Source organism: Columba livia, chromosome 3 (assembly GCF_036013475.1).
Source record: "Columba livia isolate bColLiv1 breed racing homer chromosome 3, bColLiv1.pat.W.v2, whole genome shotgun sequence".
Taxonomy (NCBI): domain Eukaryota; kingdom Metazoa; phylum Chordata; class Aves; order Columbiformes; family Columbidae; genus Columba; species Columba livia.
Genome location: NC_088604.1, coordinates 19,134,253 through 19,148,271, shown reverse-complemented (window position 1 = coordinate 19,148,271; position 14,019 = coordinate 19,134,253). Strand labels below are relative to the sequence as shown.

Here is a 14,019-nt window from a genome sequence, read left to right as displayed (position 1 = left end):
GTTACACACACAGGTGCCAGGCTGCTAGCACCTACACGTTAAAGCATGTGTTTGCATGCAACACTAAACTTACCTCTGGTGTTTGTCAGATGACTTATTACTTCTGAAATACTGGGAAACCAGTTTTTAAATTCTTAAGGCAGGGGATGCATTGCCACTTGATTCAATGAAATGACACATAGCTCTGTGGGTGCTTATGAAAAGTTACAAGATTGGAATCTTTTCCTAACATAATTAGTATTGATACTGCTGATATTATTCAGCCTTATTCTGGGTAGTCAAAAAGCTAATTCCAAGAAAACACTCTGTTCCATTTCCACGTTTCAGTTATTTTGCTTTTGTAAGCCACTCAAATCACTTTCAAAAGTCTGCAGAAACAATGGATGGAGACCAATATTTTTACAGCAGAATAGGAAAGGAAAAAAACTGTTATCTTTTAATTTTTAAGAAAAGTCAGGTCAACTGAACTTCTTGTCTCCCCTGATAGTTTCTGTGTCAGCACAATCCTGCACTTGAAACTAGACCTTAGGAAAACTATTTGTCTTTTGCCACATTTCTTTATGGTTTACTCATAAATGATGAAGCTCATCTTTGTTTTGACAGCCAGTAAATGTCTATGCCTCACTTAAGTCTTGCAAACAGGATTTAGGTGTTGCACAGTGTGGTCTGCCAGTGGCAGATTTCATCCTGTTCAAGTAAATCAAGCAGAAATACAAATCAGAGGCTCCGTTGTCTCCCTGTTACCCTGTTCCAGGCTCATGTGACTTTTCTTAGAAATTCTGACTCTGTTTTATTGATAAATGAGGCTATATTTTAATTTCCAATTGCATTTATTCCTCTAGAATACTAAGACCATCAGCTTTTTGTTCATTTTCTCTGTGTAGCCAGGTACTACACAAGATGAAGCTGAACTGGAAAACAAGAATTTGGATGCTGCTATTCTTACTCAGGTAATGTCTCCAATTTGCTTCAATTTCAAGGCCAGGTTCTTTGGGTTCTGTTTGATAACCTGTACAGATTGCCTTAGCACGTATTTAATTGTTTGCATCAGAGTTTCCCCAATACTTTCCTCATGGTATTGAAACCAGCACCACTTCTTATGTATGTTGTTTAAGGATGCAAGTGGAAGAACATGCATAAACTATTCATTTGCTATGTGCAATTTTGTCAGTGTTTTTGGAAGAATATTATTTAGGTAGACCAGTTTTATTTGGAGATAAACAGCTAGACTGAGGTTCAGCTGAAACACGTCCTGCCTGCCAATACATAATGTGTAAGAAGAGTCCATATTACTTCAGAGACTTTATAGACTACAGGAGTATTAAACTGGAGGCAAGAAAAATTTCACAGATAATTAAAGGCTCTTTAGATAGATCATAATAAATGATGAGAAATTCTGTCACTTTATTAACAGGGAAGGTCATCCTGTGGGATAGCTAACTTTTATTTTGATAAATAATGAAATAAAATTAAGACAACTTTTAGTAGTGTATGGAAATTCATTCCTTAAAAAAAAGGAACACAAGATAAAGGTACCTAATAATTTCTTCTGAAGTGAGCAAAATTGATTGAAGTAAAATGGAAGGTAAATACTTTTCAGCAAAATAAGCATATTCTCTTGATCTAAATCTCTCTTGTTCTCTTAATTTTTTACTAATTTCCACTTTTGAGAAATACAGCTCCTGTTTTATTTAGATGTAAAGAGTCACTTAAGCAAACTCATAAAGGACTGACCTGTACTCTGCTCAAATACAAGCACAAATAAAAAATGTATACAATATTACGACAATATACTGTTTTGAAGATGAGATTATAGACCTACTACTCTACTGATATAACTAGCAATTAATTGCTATGCATATACTGCTAGCATCAGTAACACTCTTTTCCCTCTGTTATCTCAAAACTCACAAAGTTGAAAACTTGAAAGCTATTAATAATAATTAATACACTAATATTAGGAAACAAAAGCTGTCTAAAGATCTCCAGAATCATTTGCCCCATGTGCAAACATCAAATTTAAAAGGAATAAGAGATGGTTCAGCATTCTCTAGCAGATGTTTTGCTTTTTAATACTCAATAAATAATAAAACTGTATACTGAAATACCAGAACTCTGTCCTTACGTGATGATTATAGCTTCTGTCATTACAAGTTAACAATAATTGGTTCACTGTTCTTCATCTTTATACACCTGTTCCTTTCATATCACACTAATTATTCATCTTTCCATGCTTTCAAGTCTCATTGAATCTTTTTGCTATATAACCTGTCAAAAAATTGCCTTTATTTTGAAACAGGGTATCATACTGACCTTCTTTATTGCTCTGTCATGGGAATTTTGTCTACTGAATAATACATAAAAAGACAAGTTCAATTAAACAGAGCTTGCTGAATAACCTAATACCCAGTCCCTGAAGAATAAGGCTACTCCAAGAAGTTAGCTTTGGAGTACATGCTGCAAAGACTTTCCAACCCCTGGCTCAATACCATTTCAGATCCTTTCCAGTTCAGCTCCTTTCTAGAACTCTGAGAAGACAATGACGAAACAGGATGAAAATTGCAGTGGTAGAACTGCCGTATGGTCTGCCTCACGTCAACAAGTTTCGGCTTGCAGCTGATTCTTCAAATTCCAATTTATGCTAAGCCCTAGGATTTCAATACTTCTATCCCAATGAAGAGAAAAATCTTGGAGTCTGCCTCGACTCAAATGAATTATTTTTGATTAATGCATAAAGAATCCTGTTTAGCTGAGGCAGCTCATCTATAGAGTTCAATGAAACAAAGACATAAAAGGAGAACAATGTTTTGCATTTTGATAACCAATTTTAACTGTCCTCATTTTCAACAAGCTGTTAGTACTGCCACAGAATGAACACCACCAACAGTAAGATCTTTAATAAACAGTAGCAGCAAAGACAGATGAAGAATTTTTCAGAATAGAATGATACATACATGTAAATAAATTATTTCTATTATTTAGACTTCCTAGTGGGCTGCTCTGTTTGGACTGAATGCTCTGATCTGATTTTATTTTACACCTTTGAGTAGTCACTTTTTCCTGTTGCTATGCAGAAAGAAAAGATAATTCACTCTTTGTCTAGAAACAACCAATTGTAATGAATCTTTGGCTTCATGTACGCAGATGTGGGGCATTTTGTTTGTTTGGTATTTTTTCATAGTGCACAAATATCATTGAAATTAGAATGATGAAGCTTGTATTCAGAAAAGCTGCAACTCTTTATTGATGCATATACTATACTGTCCCACTAAAAATACAGCAAATAATTACTCCAAATATTTTTCTTTTGTATAAAGTTAGTATTTCTGAGATATTGTCACATGTTTTGGATTATATTTCTTCATCTGCCATGAGGTATATTCAGTAGATTCCACTTAAATACATTATTCTCTATGGTTCTATGCATTAATATGTTTTCTGTTCATTTCCTGGTACAACAATACTCTCTTTAAACCAGAGCAAAATACCCATACAGAAGTAAAAAGGTACCTCTGTAAAAATATAACATTATATAAGATGTCCCTTCTGCTCTCACTGAAAAACAGATCTACTCTATAAGTTTAGCAATGGAAGAAATAGGACACAAGCAAAAATATACACCATTGCTCTGTAAGTCCATTAAAGTTGTTGCAGTTAAAGTCAATACAGATAGTGTTTATGCTTTCTGAATGCTATATTTATAAAGTAGATTTCTTTTTTTTTTTTTTTTTTTCCTTGATTCTTCCCTTTTTAAACTATGGTGCTTTGTTTAAATGGCCTTGTCTAAAAAAAAAATCTAGATGTGTTACGGTTGAAATGGCACAAACAATGAATTTAATTTCTGTTTTCTACTTCAACGTGTACTGATGGACTTCACTCATATAGACTGGATTGAGAAATGAAAGACAGACCCCACAAGTCATTTTGTGAGTCATTTCAGGCATAGCATCATCTGAAGCTTGCTCAGATTGTTTCCAATATTGCCTTTTAAATTGGTTTTCAATTTTGTTGTATATCTGAGTACACCTGTGCACACAAGAATAAGCTTCTTATATTTTCCTTCTCTGAAAACTGAAGCAATGTCCTGTTGAAAATGTGTTTTTTCAGCTCTTATTGCCCATCAGGAGTTACTTAGCACTACCTGGTATAAGAAGCGGGAAGAAGAGCTTCTGTATAAATATAACATTGAGTCTTGCCTGTACTATATTAGTATAGATGTGGCAAATGACATGGACAGACAAAAAACCTAGCCACGGGTGCCTAACCATCTATTTGTGTGCAAGAGATGTATGTCCTTCTGACCTTTCTTCCATTAAGGATGAAATAAGGATTCTGTTCACAGCTACAGGTGGATATGATGTTCTTCTGGAAAGGAATGAAAAGTACCCAAGATGAGGTTTGCAGCCTTCCCCCTGACTGCTCCACCAGCAATGAGGGTTTTGAAAGGAAGGACTGTGTCAGGGATCCATTTTAGGCATGTTCTTGTAGAGTATCTGAATATCACTGCCTCACCCCTCTCCCGCCTGGTCAGGAAAGCATTTTCTTACAGGTAGGGGTTCAGAGGTTCAGACTGAAAGTCAAAGCTGTGGTGCTGTATCAGGGTGCATCTTATCTCCACAAATCCTCTCAAATGTCTCAGAACGTCTCTGCTCGTTCTTCGGTTCCTCACTCCAACATCTGCCCAAGCTCTTGGAAATTCCTCTGCTACATCTTGTTTGTTGATGTCCTTCAGTAAAGACTTGCTGTAGGTAAAAGTACGGATGCAAGTCCCTAGCACTCAGAGCCTGAATATGGCTGGGGGAAGGGTGGTAGCAGGGAATACAAGCGTCTCACAAAACCTCCCCTATTGATACATTGGGAGGCTTGTATGCAAATAGTTTGATGTTAGGAATTAGAATTACCAGTAGCTAAATTAACTCGAGTAGTTCTGTCTTAGGGATACATCATGAAGTATGAAATATGTTGGAACAAGTTGGACATTTTTTCTCTGAGTTGTCGCTCTGTCGCCGAGTCGAGAGGCCCCGGTGGCACCGCAGGCGGGTCCCGAACCTGCAGGAAGCCCAGAGCGCCGCCATGAGCCCGCAGGTCGGGCGAGAGCGGCTGAGGAGACCCGGGCGGGGCCGGTAGCCACGGCGGCCACACCCCCACACCCTCCCGCGCCCCGCGCCGTGGAAACCCAGACCCTGGGGCGCGGCGGTATCGGGGTGTGCGCGGCGGGGCGGGGTGCGCGGCGGGGCGGGGTGCGGAGCTCTGCCGGCTCGAGCAGGGAGCGGTGGTGCCCACCCGGCAGAAAGCTGCGGCCTCTCTGAGCACTGCAGGCGCCATGACTGTCGCGGCTGCCCAGGCCACTCTCCGTCCGGGAGACGCTGCCAGCCGGGTGCCCGGCTGCGGGCTGACCCCGGCCCTGTGCAGTGCACCCCTGTCGGGGGTGCAGCAAGGTGTGGAACTCCTCAGGCTAGTGACAGAGCTCCAGGAGAATCATAGAATCACAGAGTCGTTTCAATTGGAAGAGACCCTCAGGATCATCGAGTTGAACCATAACCTAACCTAACTCCAGCACTAAACTTTGTCCCTAAGAACCTCGTCTAAACGCCTTTTAAACACCTCCAGGGATGGTGACTCCGCAACTGCCCTGGGCAGCCTGTTCCAATGTCTGACAGCCCCTTCTGTGAAGAAGTTTTTCCCAGTATCTAATCTGAACCTTCCCTGGCGCAACTTGAGGCCATTTCTTCTCGCTATTTGGGAGAAGAGACCAACAAGTGACTCGGTTGAGGAGTGTCATGGAATTCAAGAAAGAGAGAGATTACTGGAATCCCACCTACCTTCCCTGGGTCAGACTTGTCAGACAGGGCACGTGACACAGAGGATTCCCTGTTGTCTCTCTACCTGGCTGAACGTGGTAACTTAAGGGATAGGGGACAATGGTGACAGCTTCCTGCCAGGCACAGTCTCTTCCATGGCTACCCCACCTTCCCAGCTACCCTTGCTTGATAGGTGTGAGACTCTGGAAGTGGAACTGAGCAAAGACCATGGTTCATTGAGCCTGGAGGTGCCGCCGAAGTTAAGTCAGCCTACACCATTTGTCAAAACCGTTTGCATAAAAGAAAAAAGAACATGGTCATTGTCGTAGTAGACTGAGGGGGGCAGAAGGCCCAGTATGCAGGCCAGACCCACTTCTTAGGGAAGTCTGCGGCCTTTCTGTGGTTTGGGTTAAAGATGTGAAGAGAAAACTTCCTGCCCTGGCACTGCCTTCAGATTATTATTGACTTCTCAGGTAGACAGTGATGAAGTTGCAACAAGAAGTCCAAGGGCAATCAAGAGACACTTCAGTGCCTCAGAACAACTGGTCAAGGGATCAGGAGCACAAGTAGTGTTCTCCTCTGTCCCCACAGTTGCAGGGTACGACGAGGAAAGATGCAGGAACACCCAGCGGATCAATACTTGGCTGAGGGACTGGTGTCACCAGCAGAATTCTGGGTTTTTTGATCATGGGTCAGTGTACACGACACCAGGCCTGCTAGTGAAAGATGGGGTATATTTATCTCAGAGAGAAAAAGGATCTTTTTCATGTCCCCCATTTTACAATTCATTTCCAGCATGGGCAATACCAGTGAGAGTTATGTACAATTACTGGCCAGCACAGAACATACTGGGTCAAACTTCCTGCTGGTATAACATTATAGTAACATTTGCATGCTAGGAGTATTAAACACATGTAAGGATACTTAAGCATAGTAGGTGCTGAAATAATGTCATCTTCTTACAGCATCATGTGAGAGATGTAGCTGTTGTAGTATGCTTTGCATATTTATATTTTTGTTTCCCAAACTATTAGATACTAAAGGAAAGTTAAGGACAAATCTGTGGTAATGAATGTCTCAACTTTATAGCTGGATCTGGAATATGACCTACCATATCTCTGGGTCCTCCAACAATAAACTGAAATGAAAGAAACAACATACAATTAATACTTCAGAAAAGTAGGGAAATGCCTTCTGTTAAGAAGCCAGCTGGGGCTTATGTTCAAAAGGAGGCCGTGAACACCATTTGGCTGAAACTTTTGGATAGAACTTGCTTACACTAGCTGGGTTGAAGAAGGTGGCTATATGCCATAGAAAAATTTACAACAGAAGTATTTGTGTTACGTCTGGGATATTCCACAAATATCTAATAATTTTGTACTCCTGTGGTGGGATTCTGGAAGGAGAGTAACTTTGCCATTCTGGCCTGAAGGGGTGGTCAGCCAAGTCTGGTTAGAACAAAAGGGTTTCAGCAGTCAGACTGGACATGACCAGCCTGCACCCAGCCCATATTCTATCACCAACAGTGGCTGCAAGCAGATCCTTAGGGAAAAGTATGAAAATATAGCAGGAATATCTCATTCGCAGGTGCACTGTCCCAGCCCTTATCGTTTGTGTCTTTGGGATTTAATGGACCTAGTGATATCCGTAGTGGGCTCTTCATCCATAAATATGGCTAATCATTCTATGAATGTGTGTAAACTATCAAACCCCACAATGACTTGCAGTTGGGCTATTATGAATGTAAAGAAATATCCATTTTTCTTTGGGGATTTTGTTTGTTAAATTTTCAGCTGTTAGTTTATTTTGATGCATCTCAGCTCTAATTCAAACAAACACTTGATACCCTTTCTCCTTCTCTGTGATGCTCACACACCATATTTCATCTAATTTTTTTTTTTTCTCTCCTTACTGAGTCTGTGCAGTTCTGGGTCTGCACTATTCTGGATCCAGATATCTAGAGAAAATTGTGTTGTGACAGAAGGGCACAGCAGGGAAACTACTTTTGGGAAAAGTGAAGGTGGGATCAGGTTCTGTGTTCTCCAAGAATACTTTTTAGCACTTCAAAGTCTATGTTGGTTTTCTAAAACTCACCAGCTGACAGTTTTACACCATGGCCCCCAAAAAACTCCGCTTCCCTGTGAAGCAAAGCGAAAGAGCTGAGTTCACGTTATGGCAGAAAGAAGCTGTATAGAAATCTCATTATTAGACTTTACGACATATTGTCTGATATTTTAATTTTCTATCCATTTTCTGCTCATTAAAATCAGTGACATCTTCATATGTATCAGTAAATAAGTTAGATACCCCAACTTGAAGTATTTCCTGGCTTCAGTTCAGGACAAGAGTTTTTGCAAGTGGTAGTTCCCAAATAGACTCAGGAAGCCATAGACTTCAGCAAAACATGCTGAGGGAAAAAAAAAAACAAGACAAGTCCTCAACTGTCATTGGTAAATGACATGTGTACTGTCACTTGAGATGGTGGTAGCCAGGGAGGGACACTGTCAGCCCTGGTGGGGCTGGGGCCACACTGGTAAATGTTGAGCAAGGCACATAGCTAAAAGAAGCTATTTTGGCTAAAGGTCAGGGAGGACGACTGTAAAGCAAAAGAAAAGAAAGATCTTCTATGGGCTAGAACAAAGAAGGAGTGAATAGCGTAAGTCAGAACACACATTGTGAAATGAACGTTGTGTTGAAAAATGGGAAGAGGAGAGACCAGGCTGGCAGGAGGAGAAAGGGGGTTGGTGCTCATTCCCAAGCTCAGATTTTCAGAAACAGTGAGAAACAACATCTTTGCTCCACTATGAAATGAGAATTAGAGTGAGGTCTGTGAAACTTCACAGGGCAGCTCATCCATCTCGTTCCTCAAATCAGCACAGGGCAAAGGCCACATGCTGTTTACCTTGAGGGTTTTTTTGATACTTTGGGAATAATCAACTTTTCTGTACAATCAGAAGTGAAATCCCATCACTAATGGGAATGAAGGAAACCGAGATACTATTGGGTATCAGTGCTCTATGAGTATGATTTCAAAGAACTGTTTCCATGCTTCTTTCTTGCTGATTATTAACTCAGCTTTGAGAACAACACACAGTTAAACCTGCACATAAATGATAAACAAGTTCAAAAGGTGCAGTAGCACCAACAAATTTTTCCCACTTGAGCAAAACAAAAGGCTTTAAAAAAAGAAAAAAAAGGTTTTCACAAGTTTCTGAAATATGAAAGCCAGAAGGTGTTTTTATTTAATCTGTTTCCAGAAATGCTTGTAGAGACAGATTAGCTTTCTAAAGCAAATTGCAAAAATACTGGGAATTAGGTCAAATAACAAACTAAAATTTTAAACATCCTTAATGCTTACTACTAATTACTTCAGAAAATTACTCTTCTGGAAAAAAAAAAGAAGGGGAAACAACTTTCTTTTTTAAAATTTGATAAATACTGAAGCCTAGCTGATGGTATTTTCCCATTTTTTAAATCTATATTTGAAGAATTCTTGTTCTTTTCTGTCATGTTTTATCTGTGAAATCTACTTTGATAGGATGATACAGAGATATTTACATTAACTTTAATCACAGCACAGCATATTAACAAAAAGTAACCTGAAATCTAAACAGTTTTAATTATTAAACAGGAACTTGTTTGAGACAGGAACTAATTATTCTAATTATTGAACAGGAACTTTGGTTGAGACTTCTGCTGAGATGTGCACTGTGTCTTTTGAATGAGATGTAAAAATCAGAACCATCACTAACTTTATGGTACTTTTTGAATTGGCAAGGTATGTTCCTTCACTGTGCTGGACAGAATGTATTTTACTATATTTCCCTCTCTACATCCCAGTTTCAGACTTGATGAAGGAATTGATGGGAAAGCTTCTATGAGTTACAAAAGACAGTCTAGGAAGGGTTACAGTGGTGTGAGCTGACTATAAAAGTGTGTACAGTAGCCTTCAAATCCTGTTTTCAACAGGTTTTCATGTCTTTGACATTTCAGAGAGGTTCGCTCCTGTAAGAGCTTGATAGCTTTTGGAGAAATTTATCTGGTTAGGCTTATGTTAGCACAGATACTATGGAAGTTTCAGGACTTTGAGTTGGAATATGAAGTGAAAGGGCAGCCAAGTTCTGGAGAATGGAGAACTGGAGAATCACACTGGAAGGGATTTTAGGCTGTATCTGTGTCTCTGTTGTCCAAAGTGAGCAATGGGAATCCAGCTTTGCAAGGTTGAAAAAAGCTTGGGGTATACTGTGCATGGTGTACTATTAAATCTATGGATTGATGGGCTTGCATTAGCTGGAAACATTTTATATGGGTGACTTCAATCTTGCATAAGAACTCCTGTATTTGAGTCATTAAAAGTGATGAATTTGTGGAGTCAAAGTGGCTGAAAACCATATTAGGTGAGCCCCTATCTGGAAGTGCATCCAGCTCTGGGGTCCCCAGCACCAGAAGGACATGGACCTGTTGGAGCAGGTCCAGAGAAGGGCCACAAAAGTGATCGGGGAGCTGGAACACCTCTCCCATGAAGAATGGCTGAGAGAGTTGGGGTTGTTCGGCCTGGAGAAAGCAAGGATAGACAGCAATGTGTTAAAAATTAGAGTATTTCACATTCCCTGGTATTATGAGAAGTGTTAGATGAAACAATAGTTACTAGCTTGGCACATCAAAAAAGACCAACTGTATAGTGTTTACTCAGAGATGTTGCAGGAGATACGGTGTACACCAAATGCGTTTGTGATGTTACAGTAGTGAGCGAATTCAAAAGTGATTTCAGGCAAAAGGGAACGTGAACGTTTTTTTGGGGAACAGTAGCATTAATAACAGTGACAGAAGCAACAGTGGAGATTTTACAAGATTTGCACACATAACAGGAGAACTTAACGTGATTCAAACAAAACGCCAGGGCAGTTTACTCAGAAGGATGTTTCTGCTTAGAGAGCTCATTTTTACCAATTTGTAAATTAATAGTATCTGGGAATAATAAATGCTTCCCAGCTGGTGACTGGAAAGGCAACAGCTCTGCAGCCCCTTGAGAGACAGCGCACATGGCTTCACCGAGGGCAAATGGTGCCTGACTAATGCAGTGGCCTTCCCTGATGGAGTGACTGCATCAGTGGACAAGGGAAGATCTGCACAGGTCATCTACCTGGGATTCTGTGAGGCCTTGGATATGGTGCCCCACGACACTTTTACCTCTGTGTTACTGGAGTCAGACCCTTGTGGCTTATTACCCCAGGTGCAGCCTGGAGAAGCCATGTCTGGGCCTGCTGTGGGATTCAGCGGGCATGGTGGGGTGGCTGGAACCAGGTACAGCATCCTGCTAAAGCCCCAGGGTGAGAGAATGGAGCTCAGGATTGCAGGGGTCAGTGATGCTTTATGTGTGGGGCCATGTCCGTGAGTCCTGCATGGACCCGTCTGTCCAGGCTCTCCTGCCAAAGGGCTGCTCCCATGATTGCCTCACCTCTGGTGAGGTGCCTTTTGGGGTTTGGTGGATCAGATTTGGGGCTCAGTGATGCTTTTGCACCTCTTTGGTGCCATTTCCTGGTGGCCCTTGTACTCTCTCCCCATTCCGTGCAGGCACAGAGAGATTCTGGATAAATAACTTTTAATGGAAAAACTGAGAACAGAACAGTCAACAAAGCTGCTACACCATCAACACACCCCCTCCCTCACTCCCCAAAGCCACCTCATCCCTGCAACAAGCCTAATCCCATCCTCCTGCCCCAGCAATGGCTGTGGGAACCTTATGCTTGCTGCCATTTTTTGGCAAATTTTAAAATCTTCTACCATTTAAGGCAAAGAGTTTGTATTAACAAGAAAGGTCAGAAAACAGCCTTATATTTATCCAAAGACATTTCAGTTTGCTACATTTCCTTAAAATGTGCACAATTTTGTAGTAGAGGTACTGGATTCCCAGCATCTACCAATGAAATTATTCCAATGGACAAACATAAGTTTTGAAGAAAAGAAGGGACCAGAAAAAGCAGCTTCAAATATGTATAAAAGCAACATCAACAACAAAAGTAGTTAAGTCTGCTAATACTGAAACTTCCGTAATGCAAAAGAATCTTAGAGCAACTAATCCTAAGTTTTAAATAAATAAGCTACAGTTTGTTCACATGTCCAGGCCGAAGCAAAGACTAGTGCCATGACTCTGCTTGCTGCTGGTCAAAATCCCCTATTAGTCTCTTAACATGAGACAGCTTGTTGTGGAGATACACGCATCTGTACTTCTCTTCCACCCTGTCATCTTCCTTCGCCCTGCATGAAAACACAAAAACAGATCTTGGTCCCTTTGGAACCGAGCTTTCATAGTTAACATGTTGAACTAGCTCAGAAGGTTCTGAGCAGAAAATATCTCTTGGACCTTTTGTTTAGGGGGCAGGTCTTTATCGAGTTGTTTCCTGCTATTGGCTCTTTATCAAAATCATTAATGACCTCCATAATGCCCCATTTAGCTGCAGTGGAGTGCCAGTAAATTTTTTGATAGCAAGTAATATTAGTAGCTACTTTTAATAAGCAGTAGTGCTGAGGCACATTGCTGGGTCCTAATGCGAGCTGCCTCTGACCCTCAGAGAGAGCACTGAGCCGGGGCGGGGTCGCTGGTCCCAAGCCGCGGCCTTTTTTTTTACTTCAGTTTGCAAGAGTGGGGGGGCGCTCCCGCCCGCAGCGAGGAGTGGGGAGGCGGCCAACCCGGGGAAGGTGGTTGCCTGCCAGCGCTCGCGAGGCTGGGCTGCCCTGCCCCGCACCACCAGGACTTGGATGCCAGGAATGGTGGGGGGGCGGCCAGCCAGGAGGAGGTGCGCAGACAGGCGGTAGAAGCTTTACGAGGGGAAGTTTGCCTCCGTTTTTCGGGTCACGCCCCTACTGGACATGTGCTTCTAGAAGCTCTTTCAGGCTGCTCCGTTTCGCGCCGCCAGTCCCAGGGCAGTCGACGGCACTAGCGAGGTTGGGCTTTGCTATGCCGGACCCTCCGAGTTGCCGGTACGGAGAGGGGACCGTCTGGACAACACGGCTAGGGACAGGTCGTGGTCTCGATTGCGATGGGCACTCAGGAACGGCCGGTCGGGAGGGGAGCGGCCAGCCATAGCGAACCCACCAAGGCTCCCACGAAACCGGTCGCAGCGCCACCAGTACTGGATCCCTCGGTAGGGGGTGGGGAAGCGTTCGAACTACCACTTAACAATATCCGATCACCCTCGGCACACGGGGCAACACAAACAAAGCACGTACACGTCTCCATCTCAATGAATGGGCGCACATCTTCTCTTTCTATTTCATCAACACTGTTTTCAGTGTCGAGAAGCGGCGGGGCGGAGGGGCGTTCGCTTAAAAAGCCCGCGCGTTTGTTTTGCTGCAAAATTCTTCCTCTCTTTGGAAGTCAAGTTTACGCACATCCTGCGCTAAATTAAAGCAAATGGCCAGAAGGAAACACACCGCGAGATGCCAAGTTGCTGCAGAAATATTACTCAACCCGCTAAATAATTCCTCCATCTCTGATACCCTGCTTGCTGCGCCAAAAATGTCACGGAGGCACCGCAAGGTTAGTTTAAGGGACAATAGGGTCCAAAACAACTTTTATTAAACCGGTGAGAAACAGGGTTTTAATACTCCAAAGTGACTTAAATAAAGGTTCGGATATCAGTTGAGGAAAATTATTAAGGGGCAGCAACTAATACAACAGGCAGTCCACAGTGTTCATGCACGTGGCTTCAGCAAAACAATGCCGGAGCCGGCCCTGAGTCCCGGAGGAATACACACTTGCCTGAACACGGTGCGGGATTATTTTTGAAGAGATACACGTACTCGTAGTGAGTACGGGAAGTGTACACTTGTGATTCTGCGAGGGTAAATTTATAATACACTCGCAATCCTGCGAGGGTTAATACACGTGCAGATGTGCATGGAATATTACACGTGCTTATGTGGAAGCAAGGGAGGAAAATACACTCGCAATTCTGCGAGGGTAAATAATTTATACATGTGCTGGTATTGAGCATGGAAAGATACACGTGCAAATGTGCACGGAAAGTACACGTGCTTGTATTAAGCACGGAAAGTAAGCGTGCAAATGTGCACGGAAGGAAAATACACCCGCGATTCTGCGAGGATTAATTTTACATGTGCTCATATGGAGCACGGAAAGTTACACATGCATATGTGCATGAAAAGTATAAATATACTCGCAATCCTGCGAGAAGTTTTACTCACACTCGAAGGC

At 42.2% G+C, this 14,019-nt stretch overlaps 1 long non-coding RNA gene across 7 annotated transcripts in view; it reads left to right on the top strand.

Annotated features, from left to right (window-relative positions):
- Positions 1-14,019, top strand: part of LOC110362079 (uncharacterized) — a 202,820-nt gene that overhangs the window by 69,185 nt on the left and 119,616 nt on the right. For all 7 annotated transcript variants that reach the window (XR_010471132.1, XR_010471130.1, XR_010471131.1 and 4 more), the window contains one exon: positions 885-950. This is a non-coding gene — a long non-coding RNA (uncharacterized LOC110362079). The remainder of the gene's footprint in view (positions 1-884; positions 951-14,019) is intronic.